Here is a 7,557-nt window from a genome sequence, read left to right on the forward strand (position 1 = left end):
TGCTAATCTCAATAGTCATTTGATGAAAAAGGTATGTCAACAGTTTAAAATTATGCATTTTAATTCCACCCCATATCGCCCCTAGGCGAATGGAGCAGTTGAGGTAGCCAACAAGAACATAAAGAAGATACTTCAGAAAATGGTGCAAGGATCCAGGCAATGGTATGAGAAGTTGCCCTTTGCGTTGTTGGGTTATCATACTACTGTTCGCACTTCAGTAGGTGTGACTCCTTATTTGTTGGTATATGACACAGAAGCAGTGATACCCACGAAAGTTGAAATCCCATCCCTCTGGATTGTTGTTGAAGCCGAAATTGATGATGATGAGTGGGTCAAAACTCGTCTGGAGAAATTGAGTTTGATCGATGAGTAAAGATTGGCAGCAGTGTGTCATGGCCAGTTGTATCAAAAGAGAATGGCAAGAGCATACAACAAAAAGGTGCATCCCCGAAAATTTGAAGTGGGTTAGCAAGTATTGAAATGTATCCTTCCACATCAAGCTGAAGCAAAAGGCAAGTTCGTCCCAAATTGGCAAAGGTTGTTCATCGTAACGAGAGTGTTGTCCAATGGTACTTTGTATTTAACAGATATATAAGGCAAATGTGTAGATATGACTAACAATTCTGATGCAGTCAAAAGATATTATGTATGATTTCTTTGGTTTTAATTGTGTTTGTTTGTACTTGGCATGTTTTAAAGATTGGAATGACGAAGGCATTTTGTTCTGCTATCTAAACACTTTATCCTTTGTTACCCCTTCGAGCCTTATTTATTTCCTTTCATACCCCTCTTTTGAAATTACTAGCAAAGTTCGGAAGCGCGAGCACGGAAGATAAGTGAAGGCTAAGAGGAAAAGAGAAAGAAAAGAATTAAACGAGTGGGAAAAAAAAGAGAGAAGAAAAGAAGAAAAGAAAAAAGAAGAGAAGATAAGAAAGAACGAAAAGAAAGAGAAAAATCACAACAACAAAGTAATTCCTATGACATGAACTACGTTCGACCTGATTCCTTTTAAGGATACATAGGCAGCCTCACGATTCGGTACCACCAAAATAAAAATTCAAAAGTCCCCAAGCAAAGAAACTAGGGCAGCAGTTGTGGTTGTTGTAAGAAATTTGATCCTAAAAGTTATAATTTTTGAACCCAGTTGAGTTGTGTTGAGCCTTTTGATATCCTTTCTTTCTAACCCCATCCAAAGCCCACATTACGATTCAAATAAAAACCTCTGATCAGTCTTCCAGAGATGCCAAGTCAAGCAAGTAAAGGTGATTCATATCAAGGGCAACACTCCGCTCTAAGTAGGAAAAGTAAAAAATGAGAGAGTTTTATTGATGAAAACCCTCGTATACACCGTAAGGCGACAGAAGCTGAGAGAAATTAAAATGAGAGAGTCTTATAGGTGAAAACCATCATGGGCACCGTAAGGTGATAGTGAGTTGAGAGAGGAAAAAATGAAAGAGGTTTGTTGGTGAAAATCTTTCAGGGCACCGCAGGCTGAACAGAGTCAGTGATTTGGTGAAGAATTATGGTTTTGAAGATCTTGGGGCATAAAGTATGACAACTAAAAGTTGGTTGGTTGGGCAGATTGGGCTGATTAATCCAAAATGCATGTCATGATCATTGGTACCAGCCGCTCCACTCAGATAAGTCTCTTTTCTTTTTCCCCTTAAACAGTCATCCAGTTTTGGATTTTCTACTTTAGAACTAACTCTCGAAGTCATTGCATATCATTTCTTTTGGGTTTATTTCTCTAATATGTTTCCAATTGTCAGTTTTGTTTAAGCAAATAATAAAGGATTTCAATGTTCACTACCAACTTCCAAAATTACACAAAGCACAGTGCGGCCAAAACATGACAAAGATAGTATGATGTAAAGTGGGACACAAAATGTCAGTGAAAGTTCCATCGATGGAATGATTTAGTAATTTCATGGGATATGCAGAGGTTCAGATAGAAGGGTCAGAAATGTAAAACAACAGTTTGGGTATAGAGCACTCGGGTCATTCAGGGTCCTGCTGTTGAGGATCAGTCAAAAAGTCAAACAATTCTTGGCCAGTTCAAGGCAGCCAGTCAAAGCAAAGCACGGGAGTGGAGAGTCCACCTTTAGCAAGAATGCTACAAACTAACCACCACATTTTTAAATTGACAAGATTTTTCTTTGATTTGAAACATGGGCAGCAAATTTCGTTTGTTTCGGAGAAACCCTCCATAAGGAAAAGCAAGCACCAGACAGGTTTGACCGTAAATTCTCAGGACTCTCCTGGATAATGGGACCTAGCTTAAAATTCAGAAAATTCATGAGTAACAAGATCTAGCATAAGTTTTACCCCAAAGAAATATAAATTGGCTTTGAAGTTTTCGTTCTTAGGATAGAATTCAATTCGAAATTTTCAAGACCCTCTTGAACAATGGGACCTAGATTTAAGACTTCCATTAAATAACAAGATTTAGCGTAAGTTCTGCTGTAGGGAAGTATAATTCAGCCTTAAAAGTTGTCACTCTTAAGATAATACTTGATTTTGAAAATTTTCAAGACCCTCCTGGATAATGGGATGTAGTGTTAAGACTATCTTAGGTAACAAGATTTAGCAGAAGTCATACCTTTAAAAGATATAATTTAGCTTTAAAGCTGTCATTTTACTAGAAGTTTTCAGGACCCTCCTGGACAATGGGATCTAGCTTTCAAATTCTTGGTGATATTTGGTAACATGATTTAATTAACACTTACAGATGTGTCCAGCTACCAAACTGGGGCAGAAAATTTTCTTTGTTTTGACTATTTTATTGAAATCAGGCACCCACCTGGAGAGCAAGGGACAACAACATGAGTTTTAAGGATAGAAAGCAGTTCAGGGTCAAGCAATTAGGCACCCACCTGGAGAACAAAGGGAAAACAAATCAAATTCCAAGGGATAAGCAGTTCATGTATCGGTAATCAGGAGCCCACCTGAAGAACAAAGGAAGAAGCAGTTCAAGTGTTGGAAGTTAGGAGCCCACCTGGAGAACGAAGGGAAGCAGTTCAAGTTTCGAGGAAAAGCAGCGCAAGTATTGGTAATCAGGAGCCTACTTGGAGAATGAGGGGAAGCAACAATGTTCAAAGGAAGAAAACAATTAGGAGCCCACCTGGAGAACGAAGGGAAGCAACAATGTTAAAAGGAGTTCATCAATCAGGAGCCCACCTGAAGAACGAAGGGAAAGAAGCAAGGTTTAGAGGAGTTCAGTAATCAGGAGCCTACATGAAGAACAAAGGGAAACAGTTCAAGTTTCGAGGAAAAGCAGCGTAAGTGTTGGTAATCAAGAGCCCACCTGGAGAACAAAGGGAAGCAGAAATGTTCAAAGGAAGACAGCAATCAGGAGCCCACCTGAAGAACAAAGGGAAGCAGCAATATTCAATGGAAGTTCGGCAATCAAGAGCCCACCTGGAGAACAAAGAGAGAATAAGGCAAGTTTCGGAGGAAAGGAAGATAATTCAAGTTCAGCAATGAGGAACCCACCTGGAGAACAAAGGGAATGCAACAATGGTCTAAAGAAAACGATTCAAGTTCAGCAATCAGACACCCACCTGGAGAAAAGGGAAAGCATCTCAGATTACAATTCAAATCGGCAACAAAGGAATTTCACCTGGAGAGTACGAGTCAACAGAGCAATAGGAACTGCAAGATCAAGTTTGAAGATATAGATAGGATTCTTGTAATGCATAGATCATAGTTAAGTCTAGCTTTTTTTATTTTTTCTTGGTGTAATAAGGAGTTTAATAAGCAGTAGTAGCAACAGTGAAATTACAGTTTCATGGTAGTCCCAGCTACTAAGACTTCTCGAACTACATTGACCTGATTCCTTTATAGCCAAGGATATGTAGGCAACCTCAGAAGCAGGGTACAGTCAAATCTTTCAAAAATGCTTCCCACGGAGTATTCAAACGGGCAAAAATCGCTCGTATTCGCTCACTTTATCTTTGCACAAAAACTGTTTGTGTTTCCGGGCAAAGAGGGGCAGCTGTGAGCACGTGATTACTCTCATAAATTCACGAAAAATAAATTTTCCCATTTATTGCATTTTCGTAGATTGTTTGTAGCATTTTGGCTAATTATTTGCATTTGTCTGGGCATATTTAATTTTATTTAATTCATGAAAAAATTACAAAAATACATTGCATTTGCATTTAGGATTTGATTTTATGTCATTAGATTAATTAGTAATTAGTTGTTTTATATGAAAAATCACAAAAATAATTCATGTTGCATTTTACCTCTTTAATTTCGAATTTTGTAGTTTTTCTTTTAATTTAGGACTTAATTAATTATTGGAAATATTATGTTGAGTTTTTAATATAATTTGGTCGGTTGATTTAATTTTTAAGAGTTAGTTAGATTTATTTTAATTTGAAAAAGAATGAAAATTGGAAAATGAAAAGGAAAGGAAAATAAACAAAGAAATCTGATTTTTGGGCCAATTCAATTAATTTCCCCAGACCCAAAATCATTTTTCCTTTCCAAACCTGTTCAGGCCAGCCCAGCTCTACCCCAATACCCAGTCCAATCTCCAAATCGAAATGGCGTCGTTTCGTGAAATGAGATATCTGAGTCGTTGATCTCTTTCAATTCAACGGCCTAGGAATGCCCCATCTTTTCGATATAACTGTCCAAATTTCATAGAGTACCTTGTATCTCTGTACTTTATCTCCTCGCTCTCTTCTCTAACCCTAGACCCGCCGCCTTGAACTTTTTCATCATCTCCGACCGGCGGCGGAGCTCAAACTACCACCAAAATCCAACCATACAACCACCACTCATCCTTGAGTCCCAATCCACCACCACTTCTCCACAAATCCTCACCGAATCGGAATAGTATTGAATCTAAAAATGAAGAAAAGAAAATCATTCAAGTCTTCAAGTTTCTATGAACTATTGGGCCTAAAACTAGTATCGTTCGTTTGTTCTAAAAGAGAACATGCTATTAATATCAATTTCAGGTCAAATCGAAGTCGCCTAAGGTTTGTCAAGCCCTGTTCGTGTGACCATCTAGGTATTTCTGTTCTTTTCTCCTTCTTCTCTGTCTTCTATTTTGTTCTCGTCCTCATCTCCATCTGTTTCTTCTCTTTTCTTTCTTATTTTAATGTTTTAAAGTCATTCTGTTTGCATGATTAGGATTTTAAGTCTTCCTCCTCTTCAATTTGGGTTTATTTTGGCATTTAATGAAATGGGAATTAGCATATCAATATCTTGATATAATTTGATTAATTAGTTGATTTAATTGCTTTAAATTTCTGTTTCCCGAGCATCTCTATTGAAATCTTTTTCTTCTGAAAAATTCAGAGGTCTGTTTGTTTAAAAGTTTCGACTAAGTTCAGGGTTTGAAAATTCAGTTTGGGCTATAGTATACAGGCTGATGGGTTGGGTGGGGGTTTTGGTTTAAGTTGACCCATAAGTTGAGTTTCTCTGAAGGTAAATAGTAGCTTCTTGAAGGGTATTTGGGAGATCTTAATGGAGGGAATCTCTTGTAACTGCCTAAGGAAGCTGCCAGGAAAGTGGGGGAAGAGATTGGTTTGCAAAACATATTTTAAATTGGGGTGTGAAGTGAATAGAGAGAATTTGGGGAAGGGGTAAATGGTAAGTTTGGAAACTAACTACTACTGCCCTAAAACTCCTCTATAAAGGTGACATTTCCTGAATTTTCAAGAGAGATCAGAAGACCTTAAAAATTAGAAATTGCTGAAAATACTAAACACTAAAAAGTTTGAAGAATCAGAAGAAAAATACAAAAACTGATCACAAAATATTGTTACATTGAAGCTTTTTGTGTGATTTTTTGGGTTTTAAAGTTTAAAGTAATCTTTGATTCATTATGGGCTCGAAATGGTTTCAGGAAGTTGAGTTTGCTGTTGTTGATTTGCTGATTTGCACTTTTCTGTTGCTGTTGATAAATCCTCATTCTTCTTTGTTTCTCTATTGCATTCCAGGTACTTCCCGAATCATGGCTGACTTTTGAAGTGTAATGTGCAAACGTGAACATGGATTCATGATGAAAATTATTCGAGTTACTGACTTCTTGTTCTTCCCTGTTCCTTCATCTACTCACTTCTTGTAATATTTTAATTTTAGCTGAATTCTTTTAGTTTTCTTTGTTATGGATGTGGTATAAAATGTTTGATGTTTGGTCTTTGTTTGTTTTCTACTGAAAGTTGTAGATTTTGGGATTTAAAATAGTTGGCCTGATGATCTTACAAGATGTTGCTCATTGCTTATATGAAAGAAGTTTGGATTAAAGCTCATTGTAATTGTTGTTGAGTTAGTTTGGGAATTGTATGAAGTGAAATGCTGCACAATTCTGCTTTCATGTCATCAGCATTTGGATTCAAATACAAAGTTTACTTGAGATATGTGATTTAGTTTTTTAGCATTTAGAGACTTTGTTCACATTATAGTGATCATGTGTCATTGTTAATCAGTAAGGTCAAAAGGTTTGTTAAATTTTAAGTGTTGCCATTAATCAGTCTTCATTACTTTTTCATGAGTATAAATTTACTTTGAACCTGGGATTAAGGTCATTTGAGAAATCAGAATTGTTTTTGAGCATTGGACTTAATGTCAATTGTGAATAGGAATTGTTTATCATATGCTACTTGGGCCTTATTCTCAAGCCCAGCAGCTCATTCAATTGCTGCTGCTAAGTGTTGCCCACGGCAGGCCTGGTTCAAGCTTGAAGGCCTTTGTGAATTAGATAATTGTATGCTTTATCATGTGTGGGCTTTTTTCTCTTCGATATGGTTATCTCAATTGAGGACTGCTGCTGGGCCAAATTATCTTCGAAATGATTTGAGTAGTTTTACAATTGCAATCCGCTGATTATCAATTGAGCTTAGACATCTGCTTTAAATAGATTCGAAATCCCTTTAGCCTTTTAATTAATCAACTAGGCTCTTTATTTAGACTTGAGGTATTCCATAAACAAATTAGATAACTCATGGCCCTCAATTAATTAATTTTAATCCTTTAGAAATCGAGGCGTGTCATTTAGTCGATTTTTTCATGGCCCTCGCAAACTTGAAAGTGCGTAGTTGCTTTAGGTGCGATATTTAAATTGATTTCCTTAAACTCGGGTGTGCATTTCATGTGACCCAAATCCAAATCTCAACAACGTTAGATAAAATGTGTCGCGGACCGCAGGTGCATTTCATATGGCGTGGTTCAAGGCATGTTTTAAATAACATTGAATCTTCCTAAATATTAATTAAAAGCGGCTAATAAGTTAAAAACTACCATAGGCTAAAAATGTATTAAAATCAAATAAATAGGCCAGTAATAATAGTTGAGCGACCGTGCTAGAACCACGGAACTTGGGAATGTCTAACACCTTCTCCCGGATTAATAGAATTCCTTACCTGGAATTTTGTATTCGCGGACTATAAAACAGAGTCAATCTTTCCTAGATTCGGGATTTAAACCGGTGACTTGGGACACCATAAATTATTCCAAGTGGAGACTCTGAATAAAATAAAATTGTCCTGTTTCGATTGTCACTTAAATTGGAAAAAACTCCCTTATACCCTTCCGGGGTAG

The 7,557-nt window shown here is 36.9% G+C and overlaps 1 long non-coding RNA gene across 1 annotated transcript; it reads left to right on the top strand.

The window, feature by feature from the left end:
- The first annotated feature begins 5,605 nt into the window (after positions 1 to 5,605).
- On the top strand, positions 5,606 to 6,375 carry LOC107785033 (uncharacterized). Its single transcript, XR_001647799.2, has 2 exons — positions 5,606 to 5,866; positions 5,958 to 6,375. It is a non-coding gene; the product is annotated as an uncharacterized LOC107785033 (long non-coding RNA).
- Positions 6,376 to 7,557: the final 1,182 nt, after the last annotated feature.

This window comes from Nicotiana tabacum, chromosome 22 (genome assembly GCF_000715075.1).
Source record: "Nicotiana tabacum cultivar K326 chromosome 22, ASM71507v2, whole genome shotgun sequence".
Lineage (NCBI taxonomy): Eukaryota > Viridiplantae > Streptophyta > Magnoliopsida > Solanales > Solanaceae > Nicotiana > Nicotiana tabacum.